The sequence below is a fragment of the Phalacrocorax aristotelis genome, chromosome 12, assembly GCF_949628215.1.
Source record: "Phalacrocorax aristotelis chromosome 12, bGulAri2.1, whole genome shotgun sequence".
In the NCBI taxonomy this organism is placed as follows: Eukaryota; Metazoa; Chordata; class Aves; order Suliformes; family Phalacrocoracidae; genus Phalacrocorax; species Phalacrocorax aristotelis.
The window spans coordinates 1,801,877-1,825,035 of NC_134287.1; the positions used below are offsets into that span (position 1 = coordinate 1,801,877).

Genomic DNA, 23,159 nt, shown 5'->3' on the forward strand with positions numbered 1-23,159 from the left:
CTTCATGATGGTGACCTGCTCTTTCTTCCCACCTCCTCTTTGCAACACGCCACCCTCACCCCAGTTCTCACTGAACCTTCCCATTCCCCCTTGTTTTTTTGCTTTTGGGGTTTCCACAGGAGGGGTCTTTGGTTTAGGAGTGTCAGTGGTCTCTCAGTGAGGGCTTATCCCGGGCCAGGAGCTGCTGGAGCTCCTTAGAAGTGCATCCATCCTATACATCCTGGCCACGTGGGACATCCCAGTAACTGTCACACTGGCTGCCACGGCCACTCTGCCTGGCCCTTGGTCAACAGAACCAGCCACGCCACCCTGCCCCAGAGCGGTGGGAGCATCTTCTCCACACCGCACAGCTGATTTTCGTGCTGTGGACGTAACCAGCTAGAACGTGGGCTGAGACCCGTGCAGCTCATTTCAGCCCGGGTGCAGCTGCTGGGCAGGAGAGCTGGACCAGGGCAAGGTTGGAAAGGGAGCGAGACCTGAGGCCGGGCCATCGGGCAGAGCTGGCTGGAGGCTGAGCTCTGCTCAGGGCCACCTCAGGTGGATGAAACGTCCCTCCCGGGTCACGCAGTCTCAAGGAGGGAAACCTGCCGGGCAGAGATTTGCTCTCCGCCAGACTTTGGCCATACCAAGACCAGCTCTGGCCAGGCCAGGGAGCTCCAGCCCGGTGCGCGCGGGGCGCAGCACACAGCACACCACTGGCCAAACGCCGCTGCCTGCCCAGCCAGTGGGGCCCCTGACCCTGGGGGCGGCCGGGCGGTTTGCAAGCACCTAGGTGAGGGGAAAACGCAGCCGCCAGCAATTGATCCCAGGGCCAGCTGTGCCTCCCAGCTGCATCCTATTAGAGCAAAGCTGATGGTATTTGCACTAATTAAAGCCCCAGCTCCTGGAGCTGTAAGCATTTTAAAAATCAAGGTGTTACATGGACTGAGAAAAAACTTGAAAATTTATCTAGTAGAAGATAAAACCCCAGAAGATGAAAGGCGAGAAGAAATGAACCCTTTTTAAAAATCTGTAGGTATTATTTATTATATTGAAATAGCATTTCAGTGTTGTGATGTTTGGCACAGTTTAATGGTTCTGGTGGCCTAATTCAAGCACTGGGGGTGGCTGTGCTCTCCCTGCTAGAAGAGGCTGTCCCGGACCAGGTGTAGGGAGCAGCTGCAGAGGCTGACGCTGCCCCAGAGGGGCTGAGGGGTCGCTGACAGGCTGCCCACCCTGCAGGAGCTCAGCCCCACGGGAGCAGCGCTGGGGGGATGCAGGGGATGCTGCCACTCTGCACCCAGCGTTTATTCCTGATGGCAGGAAGAAGAAATTCCAGTTGTTTCTCGTAAGTCTCCAAATGTCTGTTTCAGGGCTCTTGAACTGGAGTTTTCTCATTCCTCAGGTCCAGCAGCGCCAGCATTTTGAAATCATGCAACACTTGCTTGACATGTCTTGACCAACTGGAAAGGAAGGACACCACTGGGTTCGCTGGGGTGAGCTATTTTTGTTTATTCCAAGACAAATTAAGTAAGGGGATTGCAAAAATGAGGAAAAAAAATAATTGTAGGTGGATCCAAAATAAAGAGGAGAAATTTATTTTTTATTAGCTGTTACAAGAGGCAGCCAGGCCTTCCTCCAGGAGGAGGAATCTCACAGAAGCACCAGCAGCCCCAGGGTGCTTCGGAGCCAGCGGCCTCCCCAGTCAACTTTTAATTCCAATTAAATACAACAGTCACTTTCCTGGAAACAAGCAAGTTTTTGAAGCCAAAGAGACTGAGGGTGAAGCCTAAACAAAGCTGTCCGAAACATGTTTCAAAGCCCTTAACTACAGCTCTCAAATGCTGTTTAATAGACTCTGTGATGTACTCTCTAAAGAAATGGGATGCAAAATTGTTTTATAATGTTCCTCAGATTCTGTTATTTTTACCGACGAAAGCTCTGTAACTTTTCTAGAACGGGCCCAGAGAGCATTAAAATACATCCTATGACCAGAAGGACTGGTATATTATCCCATCTGACCCATTGGCCAACACAGATCTCTGCTGACCTTGGCATTGAGTGCTGTAACGTGTGTTTGGCTGTTTGCTCATCTCCCAGGACGGCAGACAGGGTTTGAGGATAACAGGAGATACAGAACCTCCCACCATCTGTGATAATTCGTTCCAGTTTGTTAAAAAGACAAAGCAAAACGTTAATACAAGATGTCAAGATTTCCAGAGTACAGAGAAGATCTTAACTGTCCTTAAAGAGCTTGTACAAGTAATCACAGAAAGAGTAAAATATAAAGCCTCTAACGCTCTTGTTGCCTTCCACCCTGGTGCCAATGCAACTGATGGATACAAAAAATGAGATTAAGAAGCGGGGGTAAAAATTCCAAGTCTGGCTCACAGATATCTCGAAAGTTTCTTGGTGTCAATGCAAAGTGCTCAAAGAACAGATTTTTTTAATAGAAAAGGCCAAGAAGGAATTTGAAGTCTCTTATTTTAAAAGATATGCAAACATATGAGATCAAAATAAAAAGAAATTAATCTTGTCTAGGGATCACACAGAATTCAACCCTTGCTGAAGTCTCAGGAAGGTCTGGCTTCCCAGTGCAGTAAGCAGATTTCCACTGACTTGACTGCAGCTTTGCCTTTTGCACCAGCTAGATACAGCTTCAATAGTGTCTAATGCCTGTCAAAACATCCTCCAGCACCCCAAGAAAGTCTAAGTGTTGCTTGCAGTCCTGTACTGAACACGCTCTGTGCCATTCTGCTCCTATAGTCAAGTGGTTCCAGAAAAAAAAAAAGCCAGACAAAAGCAGGGGAAATTTAATAGCTTTCATTAGATCGACTGATACGCAATGGAAGAAGCAAACACGCTTTCTGAGCGTTTGGGCTCTGAAAAGGCAGGAAAGGTGCTGGTGTGCCCAGAAGCCTGGGGTGTTTTGGTTTGTTTCTTTTTTTTGGCTCTATCAATCTGAGATTGTGCCGTTAAAGACGGTGTTGACACACCAGGTCACGCAAACGGCTGCGTGACCTCTAAGTCAAGCTTAAGGTAAGCAAGCTGTAAGCTTGACTTCGCAACCTTTATGTTCCCCAACACTGCTCTCTGCGTGGGTGACGCACACTGAGCAGCCTCCTGTAAGGGCTGCTTGTGTTCCACCAGTATTGAATGTATCCTCACATTTGCAGGTTCTCCTTACAGTTCAGGCAGGGGCAGCCCAGGGGATCCTTGCCTACCGCAGCGATCGGTGTGACTGGACACATCCATCACACATCTCGCAGGAAGTTACTTCTGCCAAACTGCGGGGAAAGGCAGGAGGGTCAGATGTTTAGGCTGTTCTTCAGTTGCTGGAGAAAAGCTTCAGGTGTGCACAAGGAACCAAGAAAATTATTTCACATCAGAAGGGACAGAAATGCTGCAATGGCTATGGAGGGTCAGTTCACGGTGGGGACACCTACAAAGCGTTTTCCACCTGCAGCTCTCAAAGTGCCTCAGCAAAACAGCACTGCCACTCTTCCCATTTTACAGGATGCAAAACTGAGGCTCAGAGCCAGGCAGCGGTTTGGGGACAGATTCAGCCTCCTGGCTCCAGCCTCTGTCTAACTAGTCTGATGTTCAAGGCAGCCAGTTTCAAGGGAAAGGCAAAGGTCTCTAGGGAAGCATCCTCTTTAGCCATGGTATGTAGAAGTTGGCCGTGCCCTGGAGCAAGTGAGCTCAGAGAACTTCAAAATCTCTGGTTCATCCTTAGCCTGGGCTACGATGATTCCTTTACCATATATTCCAGTTACGGTACTAGAGGATATTCCCTCTGAATGGTCCTGACTTGCCATGGCAGTGACTTACACGGGCTCATGCTGGGTTGGCCAAAAAAGTATTTATTTTAAGAGTCCAGAAAGCAAGGACGGGTCCAGGGCGTCGTTTTCCAGCACCCACTGACCAGGCAGCCGAGGGCTGCGTGAGGGAAAGGGACAGAAGGCGGGGTATCTGGGGATGAAAATCAAAGGAAAGTGAGGGGGTGGTGTGCCATTAAAGGACAAGCAGGATCAGCCTGTGAGGGTGGGAAGGAAATTATGTACAGCACTCCAGGAAGGTGTAATTAGGACAAGCAGGACTGAGCTAGTCGAAGCACATTCCTGGCTGGCTGGCAGGAGGTGAGATAAACCTGGAAGTGAGAGGGACCATACTAAGCTCCCATGTCTAGCAACATACCCTGGCCACTTGCCAGCCACACCTCGCTCCCGTCCCCGTGCACCTCGAAGGAACACCAGACTCCAACGCGGAGCAGCAGCCAGAGCGCTCCGCAGCGTGCTCCTCTGGGGACCAGGAGCCCAGGCCACCTGCTGCTGCTCATCCTGGACACAGCCACCACCCTTCCGAGAGCCTTGCTCAGGCCACCGCAGACAAGCTCAGGGTCACGGGGAGTAAGTGTCACAGGCGTCAATGCAGGTGGCTCTGCAAAGGGAGTCTCTTTTCAGCACCCATGAGGGCTCTGCCTCTCAAGGGGAAACGTGCTTGGCCCCTGCATGTGAAGATGTGGGGCATGGCAAAAAAAAACCAACAACGAAACAAACAAACAAAAAACCCCCCCCAAAAAATAAGAGAGAGAAAAAAGGCAGAGATCCTTCTGTACTGGCCAGAAGGATTAGTAGTTGGAAGGGGAAAGGGCTATGGGTTTGAGAGGTGTGTGGAGCATAGTGGACCAGAGGATGAGGTGGGTAAAGCAGGAAGGTGGCTCAGCAGCGTGGTGTAAATGATTGCTAGCTCGGGTGTTCGGCAGACCCGAGGAACCCAAGAAAAACCTGCATGGGAGCTGCACCAGAGGCATACATTTTGTTTCCCTTTCAGGCTCCCTGTGCTCCCCTCAATATTATTATTATCAGGAATATTTGGAAACAAAACCGCATTTCAAACTGAACAAAATCAAGCCCTTTTATTTAGAAAACTGCTCAGTGACATGCTTTGATCTTTTTTTGATCTTCTTTAGCTGAAACTGTCTGTGAGCTCTGCAGCAGCTGTAAAAAGCTCCAGCCACAACTGGATACCCTTCACCCAAGCGCAGAGAGACTGACTGGTTTGGAGCCCCTTTTGTAACGCAGACGGGAGGAGGTTTAGCTGAAGGTTTTACACAGTCCTGTGATCTTTCTCATCTCTAACTTGCTATGTGGTCTAATCACCATGCAGCGGCATACGTAGCTCTGAATTACCCTGTAATTTGTCCCTCCGGTGAGCCAGCTCGCTGTTTCGCAGCCGGCAGATGGTGCTCCCGGCTCGGCCTGCAGCTGGGCTGGGGGTCAGCGCTGCTGCTGAAGAGCGTCCTTGGATCACAGGCATGCAGGGAAACGCTCCTGTGCTGGGCAATGCCATGTCCAGCACAGACGACAGGCTCTGCAGGGATCCGGACTTCAAGAATCCCCTCTCCACCTCCCTCCTTCTCCAGACCACGCGCCTTGAGGCTTCAGCATGGGTTGAGACCAGAGAGGATCGCGAATGGTTCGGTGTTGACAGCAGAGGTGCAGAGCTGCTGGCAGCTGTGCCCGTGGGCAGAGGGCCAGCAGTGCCCCGGTGTGAGCTCTCTGCCACAACATACCGCTCGGGTGCTGCGGCACACCTCCCCGGGGCCGACCGCCATGGCAGCCCATGAGTCTCCTGCCAGCACCTGTCTTAGCTCGGGAAGGATCAGGTCCTCATCAGCCCTCAGCAGGGAGATGGATGTAAAGCCATCAGCGGTACGCACAGAAGATCTGCATCCAAGCTCTTTCACTGGTGTGCCCCCTAACAGGTCCTAGGACAAATCCCAAGGTTGGCAACCTGCAAATCTGGCTCAGTTCTTTGCCCTGAAACAGTGGTAAAAACTGCACTGGCGTAAGTCCAGTGAGGTTCTTCCTCTTTGCCTACAGATGACTAACATGACTAACCCTCGGCGCTTACCCGGAATGAGTCAGGCCTGCAAAATCATGAGACTGACTTGAAAATAATACACAGTGGGAGCTATTTGTGTCCAAGCCTTTAAGGTACTCTTGGGGCTTGTTTCCTCTGGAATCGGCAGGGCTGGGAACATGCTGTTCTTTCACATGAAAGGCAAGCCAAGAGCCTTGGGCTGTGGGCAATCGGGCTTTCCGATGAACACCGAATGTCAAAAGGCTGGCCATAAATCACAGGAGGTACCGAGGCTGAGAAGGCACGTAGGACCTCTCTGCATTGTCCAAAACTTGCAGAGTGTGGGTCCTGGCTGTTTGCCTGAGAGATCTCATGTGTTCAGTGTTCGTACATTAAAATACCTGATCTTTTTTGCTTTGTCCTTGGCCAAGAACTTCTCTTGGCCTTCAGAGTGTTATTTGTTGCTACTCTTCACCTTGGGAGTGGCTGCATTTCAGTGGTGGTGAGTATTAGATCAGCCCATGGGGTGCTGTGGCCCCCAGCAAGCCGTAAGGAAAGCTGAATCATTTCCCAATAAAACCCAGGGCTCAGGATCTGGCTCCAGCTCTGGTGTTCCTCAGTGTCATCTGCACTGGCTGGGACCACCTCTTCTGCCAAAATAGTCGGTCCCAATAAATGGCAATGATGAGGAGCTTGGAGGCTGAATCAGACAGCCGAGATAAAGAAACAGCTTCAAGATGGTCACAGTAAACTGCCACCACAAAATCTATCACCAATCCTTTGCACGTGCCTTTGCTGACAGAGCCAGAATCCAGCTTCCTATCAAAATCTTAAGCAAGAGGCACTTTTATTGATGGTTGTTGGAAAAATGTTGTGGATGTTCTGTTGTTTGACCACCCTGATCTCTGTTATAAGTGTCCCAGGCTTCTGCATAAATACTAAAGCAGAACTTTTGTTGGCCTGTTGTGGACAAGCCCCTTGACTTTGATACTGTCAGCCTGGACTTGGTTTCACCACTGATGTGGGCCACCACAAAGAGGTGCTTTATTGAAGATAACACTTGGAGGAGGTGTTTCTTTTCCTGTCTGAAGGGACCGGACATGTTGGTTACAGGCTAAGAGCATGGTCTGTGGCCTGATTAAGGTTTTCCACTGATCCCTAAAACATAGAAACCCAGAGAGTGGAGGGAAGAGAAACGTGGCTAGAAATAACAACCCTTTCCTGAGTGCCACTGCTGAAGCAGAGCTAGGAAAGAGGACTTCATGCTGGCCAGGTGCTGCTGAGGGGAGTCAACGCATGACGGCGAACTTTGTTCCTTTGTCACAACCGACAGCAGTCAAGCTTGCTTTGTATGAATGTTTTACAGAGCCATCCTTATCTGACCTCTGTCACTGCAGCATCCCAGGACACGGTCTACTGCAACCGCTCAGTACAGGTACGAAGGGTCAGCTGTTGGACGAGCAGCTGGTAGCTGAGGCATGGCACAGATAATGACTTGCCCAGACTCAGGCGGCGAGACGGCGTCTCGTGCGGTACCTCTGAGCTGAAAACAGGCCAGAGCACAGACTGCTACCAGGGAGAGAAGAGGGGGATGAGGGTACCTCTACGACGTGTCACTGCTGAGAGGGGGGAACCCTGCTGAGGAAGATGCAAGAACATCCTGGCTTGCGGCCAGAGGTTGCTGGGAGCTGAGACCCCAGTACACTGGGATGGAACCACATCAGGAGCAAATGAGGATCCTCATAACGTCATAACATCAGCTCTTCCCAAGCACTGAAGTTTATATGGTGACCTGCATCAGGTCTCAGAATGAAAATCAACAGCGATGCTTGCACTGGTTTTACATTAACCATGCAAAGTAGGAATGAGCCCTATGTTTAGAAGAGAAAGCATTCATTGCCACACCAAGAGAGAAAGCAGCAAAAAGCCGCAGCTACCACTACATTAGAAGAAACTGATGTTCATGTTAATCCGTCACCGAGCAGTGTTTTCTGGAATGATGTACTTCAGGTAGTTTTGTCTTTACCCGTTGCCACTGTGGAAGATGTGCCAACTCTCAGAGTTTCTGCTGTCAGATTTCATTGCAGTACCTGTTTGAAGGCAGAGATCCGCCCTTCCTCTCCTCAGTTTTCAGAAATTTGGCAACATGATTCAGACCTCATGCCATCAGGCTGAGCAAAGAGGGATATGTAACGCACAGTGGCACTGAAGGCACCAACCTCAGATACGTTTCCCCTACAGTTCCCCCTCTGACTAAGGGATGGCAATGCTGCCTCCGCTCTTACTTCAGCCAATAATGCACACTGTGCACTCTGCGAAGGGCTTTTTTTATTAGCACCACAGGGTATGCTGATAGATGATTGCGTATCACAGGGGACATTCTTACAGCCACAGCCCGCCTGCTGTTGCTATGGCTGAAGCCTTGCATGCAGCTGCTGGAACAGCCTTCATCCACCCATGGTTTGTAACCAGAACAAAATGTTCCCAGGAATTAAGTGTGGCTTGTTTCTGGGAGGCTTTTTATTATTATTTACAGACTGTATCAGTCGTTGGTAGGTGCTGATGCTAAGAGGAGATGGCAGATCCTGCTCAGGACACAGGGGCTTCTAATTCCAGCTCAGCCTTTGACCATAGATAAATTACCCCTCTTTCAAATGCCCCAGTCTCCCTCCCCATTCAAGTGTCTGCTTAAACTGTAAGCTTTTGGAGACAGCGGGTATCAGCCAGCACGTGTTTGTATAGCACCCAGCACAATGGAGACCTCGACCTCGATGGCAGCATTTACTCATTCTCTTAACAGAAGCATCAAAATCTTTATATGAATTAATTTACCTGAACAATCTTTTGGCCGTATTGACTCCAGATCACACGTGTGATAAAAAGTGACGGAGGAAATTGTGTGTATATAAAACCACTTTCTGGGTTTGAAGTGACTGAAGGTGTAACACCTAGGTTGCGAGTGGAGGTGGCTGCCCTCCAAGTGGCAGCACTGCACCCCAGACGCCACGTGTGCCCCATCTCCACTGCCTGCTAGAAGCTTTCTCCTGCGTGGGAAAATGAAGTCAACCCCTGTTCTTGGATCCCAAAGAGTGATTTTGTAGCGATGGTGGTGGTTCTCTGCAGAGAGCAGCTCCTCAGAGAGCAGGGCTAATAGCACACTGGCGCTGGGGAATGAACTGGTACCTTCATCCCAAGGAGATACCCTTGAGCCGTCTGAAGAGGGAGCAAAAACCAAAGGTTTGAGGAGGCCGGACCCTCCAGTCCCTTTTCCATTTTTAACTACCCTCTAGAAATACCACGGGAGGTAGGAGGTATCAGTCCATAAGGGAAACTCCCTTTTGACTAAAAGAAGCCTGACAAAGAACATTTTAAACCGGAGGTTTTGTCCTTTTTTTCCATAAATAATGGGAGGACCTCTAATACTGCTCCACGTGTCATTAAGAGAGGGAACTTCCCATCTTGCATGGCAGAAGAGCAGACTCCACTGCGCACCTCACCTCCAATGGTATGTCTGCCAGCTTTGCGGGGCTGCAAGGAGCAGATCTGTGCGCAGTCTCTACCAGAGAGCCTATTTCACTGGCTTACTGCCTCTCTTGATCAAGGCATCAGTCAGTCATCCAAAAGACCTGGTGGTGTTTTTCACTGTGCTTCCTCAGGCCAGTCATGTGTCTTCTGTGGTGTGAATTTTGGGGTGTCCTGTGCAGGGACAGGAGCTGGCCTCGATGGTCCTTGGGGGTCCCTTCCAACTCAGGACATTCTATGATTCTGTGTCTCCTCTGCCTCAGCTTGGCAGACCCGTATCAATACTGTGCAGGATCTTTCTGGACGACACTAGGCATCCTGAAGCAACAGAGAACCTCTGTTCCTCATCTGCCAGCCAGTTTCTAATCCAAGCCTTGCTATTTTTATCCAGTTAGGATTTCTTCACTCCCTTAATAAATATATAACGTGGCACTCTATCAAATGTCTGGCCAAAGACAGAGCAGTTTGCAATCATTTCTGGCCATTCCAGTGCAGAAAACAACTGACTAATCGAATGGCATCTTGTTTGCTGAGTTGACTCCAGTAGCAAAGTCTCCTCTCAGTGGAAGGATGTGGATATCAGGACTCTGTCAACATTTCCACCAAACGGGGGTGGTGGAGGGGTGGGCTGTCATCTCTCCCCCTTCTCTCCCAAAGCAACTGCATTAATGATGTGGTAGTATTCAGCAGAGTCCTACCACGCCCACCATCTCGCCTACGCACCAAAGAAGCAACCACCCTACGTGTCACAAGGAAGGTTGTAGGACCTCCAGAAAAATTACTCAGTCTTCTGAGATTTCTGCCCTCAATGTCCCAACAAATGGGAACAGTGCCCACTGCCGTGTCCTCTCATAACCTCTGCCTCGGTGGCTTTCATGTGCTCTCTCTCACGCAGAGCTGACTCTTCTGTTTGATCCACCAGCAGGCATCGCTGGGGCTTCATCTGAGCGGAGTCAAAGCACACACATTCACAATGTGATAAGCCCTGTAAAAACAGGGAGAAGTCGGCCCCAAATATGTTGTTTATAGCATCAGCTGAATGGTAAATTGGAGCTGTTCTCCTTCTCCATTTTCTGGATTATTTTCAGGAGATGAAAGACGTAATTCCCAAGGAACTAGTGATTACTACTGAGTTTCCAAGAGCAGAACTCAGAAGCATCTAAAGAAAAAAACCCCAAGCATAAAACCCTCTCTAATCCTGATTTCCAGAAAAAATAGAGTCCCTGCCCTCTGAACACTGGGCACTTCACAGTATCTCTGGCAGGATTGCCAAAATCACCTTCTGCATATGTAAACCTCGGGCTGGATGTCCTCTATGCAAGCCTAGGAGGTGGATCATTCTCTTACACTCACCAAAACATGTTAATACATTTCTTTCAGGCACAGTTAGGGGCTCAGCCTGTGTCTTTCAGAGAGCTTGTACCGAGATTAGTACAAGCTTGTAACTTCTCTGCTGAGGAAAGGTGGACTGACCCCTTACCACGAGCCAGGCTGAGCTTCGGCTGTGCCTGCTCCCCCTTTCCAGGTGGTGGGATTGGTTGGGGATAGAGGGCAGCTGACTTTCCTATAAAAGGAGCCTGCTGGGACAGGACCTTCTGCACGGTTATTTGGGTGGTGGCGTGTGGGATGCTGCTGATGTTATGTGCTAGGGAAATGATGGGCTGCGGCAAAACTCTTAGTGCAGGTTTAGAGATTAAGACTCAGAAATTCTGGTCGTGGTTTAGGCGGTCATTTAAGGCTAGTAAAGCAGCTGCTAGAGGAAAGGGGAAGCAGATGTATTTGGAAGCTCCCTGTTACAACTGGTGCTGTGCAGGGGAGGGGGAACAGAGCAACGCGTGGTCTGCTCTCAGGAAAGACAGCATACTTTGTTGAGTAGGGGGTTACCTTTTGCAGTTCTCCCTTGTTTCTGTCTCTTTTCTGGGATTAGGTATGCTCTGCGTAGTGTGAAAGAGAAGCTTTTAGGAGCTGGTTTTAGGAACCTGAAGCAATCATGAGGCTCCAGAGCCTGTATTTCTCAAAGTCTGGCGTCCCCGTCCTTGGGGAAAGCAGTGCCTTTGTGTCCCTAGCCTTAGATGCACCCAAGGCTCCTAAAAGTCCATCTCCTGGTGATAATTTGGCAGTCTGATCTCCTGTGTGGCATTTCTCTGCTTTCTGCTGGAATATTGTTAGGGTCTAGAAGCTAATGAATTAGTTCTGGGGCCATAGCTGCTATTTTAAGTGCCTTTGAGCCCTCTCCCAAGAGCATAGGAGAACTTGGTTTCTCAGGTCTCTGAACAACTTAATAGTTGATCTGCAGGCTCTTCCCTATGTCAGTGCAGGTCTGCTGTGGGGTCTTTTTGGCCAAGCCAAGACTATTTCTCAGCTGATGACCTTGCAGATAATGGGGTGGAGGGGCAGAGCTCAGGAAGTATCATCTGAGGAGCTGGAGGCTGAAGCTGCCTCTTGATGAGGGTGCTGTCGTGGCTGGGTGATTTCAGCCTTAGTGTTTGTGTGCTGGTACTGTCTGATCAGGTCATTTCACTCAAGTAACCCCTTGCCCCTCCCATGTCAGAGAGCATGGGGTGTACATCAATCAGCCAGTTTCCCCGTCGCCCGGCATCAGTCTTATCACCCATGAAGTTTACTGTTCTCAGGTTTCTGTGGTCAGCCAAAATATCAGCAACTTTCTGGTGCTTGAAGACAAACAGAAAATCTGGCACTTCTGTTAGTGTGACCATGCTCCTGTGGTGGTTGGCAGGACGTGCCGTCTGAGGGAAAATTACAGATGTTTGATCTCCAAACAGTGCCTGTAGGGAATCTTACTAGATCTGAACAGATATATCTCCTCTGATATCTGGAGAGCAGATATCTTAGTGGAAAAGTTTCCAGCAGATATATTCTCTGCTGTTTCATCACTAAGCAAATAAGCCAGTTGCAAACCTTTATATAACTTAACTATGTCAAATATTTAAAAGCATTTTGATCTGAAATTGACTTTTTTTTTTTTCCCATCTGCAAAAAAGATCTTAGGCAAGAACCTAATAGGCCTTGGGAGGGTTCAGAACCAACTGATTTGCCAAGCGACTGGCCATCTAGGATAGGTCCAATTATTCCTTTAATGGGTGCAGCAGTATCACATAAGCTGCAGCAGGGGTGTATTGCATAAAGCTCAGCGAGGTGGGGATCATTCCTTCTCATGAAGAAGGAAGAAAAGGGCATGGCTGAGGTTGCTCAGCCGGTCAGTGGCAGAGTGGGAATGAGCATCCAAACTTCTTGAGACTCAGTTCATGTTTTATGCATCAGATGGTAAAAAAAAAAACCAAACCCCTTTTTATCCTCTTGAGAATGCGGGAAGGAGAGGGGCGTTGGGAATTTCCACCCTGTTGGTGGAGCAGCTGGTGCATTAACCTTGTTGCATATAGGCCGAAACCGAAGACACTACTCTGAGGGGAAGAAGTGATTGTCACTGGGGTTTAATTTGAGTAGGTGTATTGCTTAATTACTTCGTACAGTTCCCTCAACCAATCCATCTGCACTGTAATTAATTTAAGTCCTAAAGTGATGGGATTTAATTGTCAGGTTCTTGCTGGCTCCTCTCTAGCAAGTCTGGTGATACAGCCTTGGAGAACTCTCACTTGATACCCTGTGGTTTTCTAAATGCCACCCTGCCAGGCAAAGGTGGCATCTGCTTGGGTTGCTGGCAGCAGGGGATTGGAAGCTTCGGAGGGTGCTGGAGCCACGCCATCAGCTGCCCTGCTTGCTGATGTGCAGGGGGAAGTAGAGGGAAAGGCATGTTTGCTCCTGAAGTAGGAAGGCTTCTGCTTGAAGCATGGGGATTTGACAATGTTTTGGCACCAGTAGGGAGGATTGGAAAGGAGCCCCTTTAGCTTTACAGCTGCTGACATCCCACAGGCTTTCCTTGAAGTCTGAGGTAGAGGTGCAAGTATCAGAGCTGAGCAAAGTTTTCAGGACTGTCTCAGCAGGATTGGCATCACCTGTGTTTCACACAGATGAAAGAGATAAGAGGGAGCAAAGGAAAGCAAGCTTTGGGAACTTTGAGTAAAAATTAATGACTAATATCATTAAAGCAAAGCTGAACCAGCTCACTTTTCCCCTGTTCTTCAATCACACCCTATTTGGCTTCTTTTACTTGGGCATTAAATGAATCCAACAACTCTAGGCAACCTGTGGGCTCAGGAAGCCCCACGGGCTGAGGGATCGTTTGCTCTTGGGGCGAGGTGCTGGGCACAGAAGCGAAGGGCTTTGTTGCCTGCCTGAAAGTGGGCAAGTGACAGTGGGAAGTCAGCTGCTTGTTGCAAATGTTTGCTGACTGCAGCTCACTGGAGGTGCCAGCTCTGGCTGCCCAAACCCAGAAAGCTCTCAAAGCCAGGACCTGATCAGTGACGGCAATAGCGTGGTGGGGAGGGGGCGGGGAACCCACTGGAAAAGACACTGCTCCATGTCTTAATAAATCATGATGTTGTTGATATCAGTGTGCTGGGTTTGAAGGAGTTACTGGAGACAACAGGAAATATGCTCACTAAGCAGAAAGCTTTGCTTGAATGGCGTTTCAGCTAGGCGTGTGTTAGCATTGTGCTCACGCGCTCGCAGAGGTCAGGTGTGCATATGAAGTTTCAGTGATCAAGGCTGGAACGCTGCCAGAAAATCTGGAAGAAAGTTTCACCTGTCAAAACCTTTGTTTCTTTAGTTTTATCATTTCCATCATGTTTCGGACAGATGGTTTTGAAAATATAACCCAGTGTCAAGAGACTGTATTTGATTCTCAGCTTTGCCGTGAATGCTTTGGGCACTTCTGTGCCTGCATCTGTGTATGGGGGTTTTGCCTCTTGGGTTACAAACTCTCTCTAGGGTAGGAGCTGCTTTTATGTACAAGACCGTGTGATCTGGTTCAAGCCTTTCAGCACTTATGTGGAAGGAGTGCTTCACAGAGGATGAGGCTGTTGGTATTTATTAAACATAAAGGTCCAGATATAATCTGACTGTTCTTCTATAGGCCTCTGAGCATCTGCTGCTGGTTGTGGTTAGTCGGAGTATACTTTTGGTCTGACTCAATAAAGCTAGTTTTGTTGCAGTAGTTATTCAAACAACCTCACATTCCTTTATAGATGGAGAAATCTGTCTGTTCCTTAAGTGGAGGTACAGACTTGACAGCCCTCAAGAGATGGGAATGCAGGTTACCTGGAGGCAGATTGAGGGGGAGGCTTACAAGACAAAATGTTGAGGGTCTCATTTTTTTGTGGCGGTGTGACTTGCAACACTCATTGGTTTTCTGCATTAGGAGTGCTGACTCTGCATAGTTTCTCTGGACATCAGTGGCAGCCACAAGGCATCACCTATGGAGATGCTTTAGAAAAATAGGCTCAGGCGACAACCCATGTCTATAGAGTGACTAAGTGGCACAGTTGGGTCTGCCAGTTCATGGTCCCCAGTCAAGCACTGAAGCGTGCAGAGAAGACAGTGTGTGGGTGATGGAGCAGACAGCGGTTAGCTGGCTCTTACGTGCGACCTCCTCCCTTTGAACAAACCTTGCCCTTACGAACACTCGGGTAGTTCCTGTCAAGTCCCTCCACAGGGCTGTATTTGACTGAATGTCCTATAGCACGTTTCACAAGGCAGAATGTATTCCCCACAGGCACCGGTCCCCTCTGGCAAGCAGTGGCAAGGATTTCACTGGGATTTCAACAAATAGAACCATAGAATGGTTGAGGTTGGAAGGGACCTTTAGAGCCCATCCAGTCCAACCCTGCAGCGAGCAGGGACATCTGCAACTAGATCAGGTCGCTCAGAGCCCCGTCCAGCCTCACCTGGAATGTCTCTAGGGATGGGGCATCCACAGCCTCTCGGGGCAACCAGGGTTTCACCACCCTCCGTGTAAAAAATTTCTTCCTCACATCCAGTCTAAATCTACCCTCCTTTAGTTTAAAACCATTTCCCTTGTCCTGTCACAACAGGCCTTGCTGAAGAGGCTGTCCCCATCTTACCCATAGCCCCTCTGTAAGTACTGGAAGGCCGCAACAAGGTCTCCCCGCAGCCTTCCCTCCCCCAGGCCGAACAGCCCCAACTCCCTCAGCCTGGCCCCGGAGCAGAGGGGCTCCAGCCCTCGGAGCATCTTTGTGGCCCCCTCCGGCCCCGCTCCAAGAGGCCCGTGTCCCTCCCGTGCTGGGGAGCCCCGAGCTGGAGGCGGCGCTGCAGGGGGGTCCCACCAGAGCGGGGCAGAGGGGCAGAACCCCCTCCCTCGCCCCGCTGCCCCCGATGCGGCCCAGGGGACAGGTGGCTTCTGGGCTGTGAGCGCACATTGCTGGGCCACGTCCAGCTTTTCACCCCCCGGCACCTGCACGTCCTTCTCTGCAGGGCTGCTCTCAATCCCTTCCTCCCCCAGCCTGTGCTGGTACCGGGGGTTGCCCCAACCCAGGGGCAGGACCTTGCACTTGGCCTTGTTGAACCTCACGAGGTTCTAACAGACCCACCTCTCCAGCTTGTCTAGGTCTCTTTGGATGACATCCCATTCATCCTTTCATGTCTAGGATGAAACATCCCAACCATCATTTCATGGCTAGTGGCTTGTTTGGTCAAAGAAGCTGTTCTGTGCTAACGCTCTCTGTCCCAGCTGGGTCTGCAGGCCTACCATGAAAGAGGTATGGTGCCATTCTGTCTTTAACATGTTTCTCCCACACAGGAGCTGTAAATTCCTTTTTCCTTGATAGGGGATAGTGTTAGGGGAAAACCCAGATTACAACTGCTATCTCTTAAGGCATCTTTTATTCATTAGTTGCTGCTATTAATAAAATCAAAGTGTTATTAGAAATAGGTAACTATTCACATAACACACCACTCATTCACGTTCACTTACTAGCTGGAGCAGCTGTTGGGAGGCCCGATGTGCACACTCAGAAGCAGAGGTCATCCTGACGCACCAGTGGCTTCTAGGTAGGTCTCTAGAAATTCCTTCAGAGGGCACTTTGTTTCACCAGCTGTACACATAACTCTGTCGTCTTCATCTGCGTACAGCAGCCACCGCCCTCCTGGGTGTGATCCAAGTTATACAACCTGTTGCAGATGCTAGTGTGTGCTGGCAGCCTTGTACAGCATTAGATGCTGGTGGTTTGAGCTTATCAGTTCTTGCAAATTCATCAGGATTACTTGCCTCCAAACTTCATCTGTCCTTGGGAAAGTTTCACATAATACCCTCTTAGCATTTATCTTTCTTGTCTTTGGCCTGTAATGTTTTCTGCTATTTCTCCACCTGAATCTACAGAAACATACAGAACTTAAATACGTAAACTTGTACAAAGGGGGCTTTTATGATGCCAGTAGGTAGCGCTTTACTGGGGTGGTGGAAGATGTATGTCCTTGGCAGAGTAGGTGATGTTGTCAAATGAGGTGGGCTCAAATTCACGGGAAATAAGCTGGATCAATAGGTGGATGGATCAGTACTTGGGCACACCGACACCATCATATTTACATGGATGGGGCTGACATTTATCTACTCCAACTGGTCCCAGAGCCTGTATGTGACGCTTCCTGACTCAAAGAAAAGGCTCCCTGCCACAGCTCTCCTTTGTGTTCTGCAGACTGTTTGGGGTCACCCTCTCCTTTTCTGTTCCCTGGATCTCTCCATCCATGTAGATCTAATTATCTTCCCATTTTAAAGCCTGTGCTTGGGCCTGTGACCAACCGTATGACCAATCTTCCTGCCTTCCCTTTTAACCAAAACTATTCAGTTATATCCTTCAGAGAGGTATAAACATGAAACAATTTCAGGTAGACCAATTCTGGTTCCTGATTTTTAATAGTATCCACAGACTTTTGTCATGTGTCAGCACTTCTGTCTTCAGGACACTCCTTCTAGCACTTTATGGATTTGAACCCAGGCATGCAGAGGTTTTTCTGGGTGGTCCAGATGTCTCATGTATGGAGCAATGACCTCCTCCCATCGCTGTGCTGTAATATACAGCTGCCCAGCCTGACTGCTGGTGAAGAAGAGAGTCCTTTGCAGACCTGAGAAGGGTTAAGAGGAGCAGTGTAACTGCACGGCACCCAACAGCTAGCAAATTACATCTCTGCCACGTATAGGAACGTAGCAGAGCGGGATGGCCCAAGCTTTCAAACCAGGAGAGAGGTCTCTGGGATCTTAGCCATACGGCATGCTGGGTTGGTTACTTGTGAATAGGTTTGCTTGGGGCTTTCCTATGCATGTGGTTAATGAGACAGTCTGCTCCTTCAGCAGGGCTCAGTTAGTCTGGCTCCTTTGTGAGCAGCACTGGCTCAGTCTGGCAGCTTCGCCAATGGTCTTGGTTGGCTTTTCCTGGTTTTGCCCAGACGAGTCTTGGTCTCCTGCTGCTGAAGGAGGAAACACCTTTGCTGGCTGCAGAGCAAGGGTCTCCAAAGAAGTCTGGGCTGTAGTTGGTGTATAGCTGGCAAGCCTGAATTTAACTCCAGCCAGCGAGCCTGGAGAAAGGAGTGTTTATCGTCTTGGGTGTCCACAGTGGAGGAAAGGGGTGAGTGCTCTGAAACTCTTCCTAATTCCAGCCCTATCTTTTCCCCTCCATGGAGCATGACCCTGCAGAAGGCTCCCACCCTGAGCAGCCAGTGTCTGGGAGTGAGGGTTGGGTAAAGGGACACTCTAAGAGAGAAGTCTGTGGGCTCCTGATCACCATTACATGGCCCCTCACCTACTGCAGGGTCCCTCAGGTGTTGTTCCCATCTTACCAGGAGGGCTGGCCTGTCAGCCGGCTGGCTTTTGGTGTGGCTGGAGCAGCCAGCAGGGAGCGAGGACCCAGTCGGTCTGACTGATGCTCTGACCCACACCCTGGTCAGCTGCAGGGCAGCCGGGAGGCACAGGGGGGATCTGACTGGTGTAACCAAGAAAACAGGAGGAGTCAGCTTTTTGGAAGGAACCAGAATGGAGAAACAGTCTGAATTAATAACTTCATTTTTGGTGGGGAAAACTGAGAGGGTTGCGATGCCATGCTTGACAGCTAGCTGGGTAGCTATTGCCTGTGATGGCAGAGGTGAGGGCGTCAGGCGCGCAAGTTAGCACAGGTTGCACGTCGTTATGTCGCTGGCGTTTTCTGTTAGGTTTCCAAAAGCATTAAAAGTTCCACACAGAATTAGAAATTAAAAACAGGTGGTGCTTTGTGGTTCATACCATAAAAATTATGATAGAGCTGTCATTTGGGAAATCAGAGGCCTGCGCAACCCTTATTGACAGACTGTGCTCTGCGTGGACTTTGCTGGAGGTTTGCAGTGCCAAACGCCTTCTCTTTTGTTATTTGTTTCTGTCACTATGATAGACACCCTGCCAGCCATGGCAACTGGGCCATTTGTTATCTGGAATTAGCTCCCACCCCCGTTTTCCCTCTGGCTCAGTCAAACAGCTCTGCAGCAGCCAGGTTATTTCTTGGAGATGGGACTCTCATCGCTCTCTTGCAGTAAGAACATTTTTATATTGGTGTCTTCATCTCCCCCAACAGGAAGAGCTGCCTAACCCTGTCCCCTCAGCCATGGAAAAGTTATTTTCAAATACAGGAGGAAGGAGGCACTTTTTCAGTAGCTGTAAATCTGAGCTTCTACTGGGAGGCACTTCTTCCATGCCAGCTGATCTAGAGTGCCTCAGTGTTTTTCACTGAGGATGGGGGAAATTATCTTTAATGGGGTGGATTATCTTTAAGATAACTCACTTTCTAAGCGAGCACTTCTCTCTTTTACTGCTGCACTGGGCCCCTCTCATGACCAGGAATGGATGCTTTTCTCCCCAGTAGCCTTTTACAGGAGGGAAGTGAGTGCATTTAATAGGCTAATGTGCTCTGAAGTGGGGTTGGCATGAAAGATGCAGTGCCTGATCCCAGCCCGACCTTATAAATATTTACTATTTGATATGCCTCGAGCAGTCCTATGCATCTAAGCATGGCAGTGAACAGCAAGCACATTTGTAAGTGTGTGATACTACCCGTTGTGTTAGAGCTGATGCCATGAGGCCAAGAAAGCTGTCTGCCCTACCTCTTGGAGACCAAAGATGGTCAGAGGCCATTGGCCTCTGACAGCATACACTATGCTCAGGCAAACATTTGATTTGGAAATATCTGTATGTGCTGGCCATATGGAAGGGAGGTGGATCTTTATTAGGCACCTAAAGGGCAAAGAGACTGTCCTTAGCATTCGCTGAGCTTAGAGCTCGCCTGAGTGACTGTGCTTCTGGGCAGGAGACAGAGAAGGGCTTCTCCAGCCGAAGAGAAATCTGTTACAGCCCAACATGACGCTGGGGCTGAACAGAAGTAACTCAGCAAGGCAGGGACAATTCAGCTGAGCTGGTTACTGACAAAGACGTGCCAGGCAATTAGTGGTCCTTGCAGCATGTCCTGTATCGGCTCAGGTAGAAGAAGGAGCTGACAGTAAACATGCCGCTAAAGAATGAAATGCGTCCAGTTCCCATGGCAGAGGCATTTATTACCAGGCTGTGCTGTTCTGCTAGCTCAGGACATCCAGATGAGGATGCAGGCGTAGAACAAACCAGATATGAGGAGAGCTGTACCCCAACCGATCAATCATTCAAAAGCGTTAAGTATTTAAATAGGCAGTTAGAACTGATTTGAGCCTCTTGAGAGAAGAAGCTGTGCGTGCCCCTCCTGGGAGAGGGTGCTTTAGTTTCAGCAGTTCAGCGTCTCTCATTGCACAGGCGTTTGGTTCTGGCAAGGGTTTCCACGGCAGCAAAGGATGGGATACTGTTCTGCTCTGGTTTTCCTCAAAGGCTGAGGGATGGCCTGGGGACCAGCCTTGCGAACCTCACAGGAACAGGAACGGCTGAACTCTAAAGAGAGCAGGAAAGGTTTCTACCACAGCCATTTGGGTTATAACATCCCTAACTACTCTCTGGCTTCCCTATGCTAGGTGTGGAATGTGAAGTCCCTCCTCCATAGAGCACAGCAGAAAATCTGGGAAGGAGGAAAGCAACATCTGTGCCAATTCCTGGAGGGTTAGTAGACCTACGTGGTATCATGTACGAAGCCAATAGCAGAGTGGGAACCAAATAAATCCATTAGTAGTGACTCAGGCTCCAGGCTGGCCCAGCCCAAGGGGTATAAGACTGCATCATCCCTCTGACCAGCTAAATTCCACTGAGGGGACCTCTTGCCAACAGAAAATGCGGTCTTCATCACTGAAACACTGCCTGAAACCAGAAATATCTTCTTAGAGAAGAAAAAAAGGAAAACAAATGTTCTGGCCATTTTTAAATGTTCTGGTTTGAGTACTTTCAAAATTAAATGTTTCTAGCTTTTCCTTGGAAAAGGCTTTTCAGCTATATTTGTGTGCAGAGGTGCTGATTATATATATTGTGCTGGAAGGAGTCTAAATAAAAAAGAAAGGAAGGAAAGCACTGTTGAGGCGTCATGAGCAACCAAGGCAAGACAAAATCCTGGTTTTTCATCTGTCTTCAGATAAACTGGAAAAGACTGGGAAGATTTCCTTCACTTTTTCACCTTTCAGGTTTGTTCTGAATCCAGATGAAAGCTATCAGTGATATAAGTAATTTCTGTGAAACAAAAATTTCCATTTTTGATGCTCCTCTAATACAATCCCTTATGCTCTCTCTGCACATGACTCAGCTTAATTGGAATTGGAGAGACTAGAGACAAAGAAAAATCTCATAAACACAGAAAATAAATCCCACACGGATATTAAAACAAAGCTAGTGCATTGCTAGTAGTGGTTCTAAAGAGCCTTGATATTTCCTGAAAACTCCCATGTGTCTGCAATATCTTCCACAACATCAATCCCAACATGTTATGTGGTCATTAGTCTGGAGAACGTACTCATTCGTTTATGCGTTTGAGTTGGTCTTGCTAGTCAGGTGTGACAAACTGAGTTATGAGCTTCATTCCCAAAGATTCAATATTTATTGTGCGCCATCAGACATCTTCATAATTTGATGGCTGGATTTCTCAGAAGCTTGGAGTATTAAGAACAATGCCTGGGGGAAGTGAACTGGAAGGTCTAGAAGGAATGACATGGAGGAACGGGAGCTCTGTCTCCAAAGACGGGTGGGATCCTGGGGCTGTGATTCCAGCCCGGTGTGTCCCCACACTGCGACAGGGGCCATCATGAGAGCAGATTTTACAGCAAGGTAACTACTGGCAACTATTCCTCATCCCGCTGTACCTGGCTGACAATGGTGTGAAGCCTTCCAGAGGAAAGACTTCAAACCGATGGTCCATCCTGCCCCGTGTCATGTTCTCCATTGGTGGCAAGCAGAGAGGCTGTTTAGGGAGAGCCTGCAAGCCTGGGGGCTGTTCGAGGTCTGCTCCGCTCAGACCTGGTCCACAGACCTTTTGTTTGTGTGTGTTAGAGAGCACATCTCTGCTTTTAGCATCTGGTTATGGACCTTGTTTGCCGTGAGTCTCCCTAAACCCCCTGTGGACCTGTTCATGCTGTGTGCTGCCTCAACATCCTATGGCAACAACTTCCAGAAGTTTATCACCTCCTGTGTAAAAAAACAGAGGTAGTCTTATCTGTCAAGCGCATCTAAAATTTTAAAGCTTTGTTTCCTGTAATTCTTGGGGCATTTTGAACTTCCTTAGTTCCAACCAAGGAAGCTGAGTCACAGACCAAAGCCACCGAGATGCCTCAGATGACATGTTTCTCACTTGGAGCACTCAGAGCCTGCGCTTTTCGTGGGCCACTGCTGGCGAGTTGAGGGCTCTCCTCAATTAAAATCCAGGAACGGAATTCATTGCACCAAACTCATAATCTAAAAGTCAGGCGTTCAACAACTAATCCAGGTACCCGTATATAGAAGTTACAGATGCACCACCAGCAGATGATTCACCCTCTTCTAAAACAGGTATCTCAGATTGCTGCTGTGAGTCACTGTGGGAACCGCCTCCCTGCCTCTCTTGACTCTGGAGGATGCTTATTTAACCGGAGTGGATTTCATACATAAGTTTAAAATTGCTGAAGTCAGTTGGAACCTGCCCTCACCACCTTTGCCCTATGAAAAGAGACATCTGAACTCTTTAAGTCATCGCACAAGAATTTTGGCTGAAGGGGGATAGTGGGCAGGTGAGTGCAGAGTAGCCTGATGCTCCGTCACCTGCTTGAGGGGGGAAATCCTGACCTCAGTCACAGCAGTAGCCTTTCAGGGCTTTTAAATTAATTATCTTGGCTTTCTAATGATGCACTTCCCAGTGGTCACCCAAGAACAACGTACCTAAACATAGTTTCTTTGGGATTCAAGGTCAGGCCTAGTGTATTTTAGGTGATAAAATGGTCGTTAAGTACATGGTGTTTGGATCACCACTGTTTGATTAGGCAGCTCAGAAAGACAAGGAAGAAGTACAATATTATGACTGCGTAAGTCTCCTCCGATTTCTGAATGTTAAAAAATCACGTGGCAGGTGTCACCAGAATTGTGTGATTAGCTTAGAAACCATTAATTTTAGGTATGTGTGTAAATGTGACAGAATGTGACACCTTTCTGTAGATGAAGGGACAAGTATTTATGATCATTTGGTCAAAATGACAGTTTTGCTTAGTCAGCTTATGAAGTGACTGAAGGTCACAGACATTTTGAAACAGGATAGGCATTTCTTCTGTGTGACTGCTAGAGACCAGGGTTTTGTAAAAAGCTATTTTAGAACTGAAAAAATGTAAAACAAGCAGATATGTTTGTTGCAAAGCCAAATTGGCATGTGACAGCTGTCATCACTGCTGCCTGCATTACGAAATACCGTTTCTTCTGCAGTGCTCTGTCTTTCCACACAGTTTAAAAAGAAATAAAAGACAGTTTTACAGGTTGT

General features: G+C 48.7%; 1 protein-coding gene across 1 annotated transcript in view; it reads left to right on the forward strand.

The window, feature by feature from the left end:
• The window catches only part of LOC142063632 (broad substrate specificity ATP-binding cassette transporter ABCG2-like), a 184,427-nt gene that overhangs the window by 63,547 nt on the left and 97,721 nt on the right, over positions 1-23,159 (forward strand). The gene's annotated exons all lie outside the window — the stretch shown is intronic.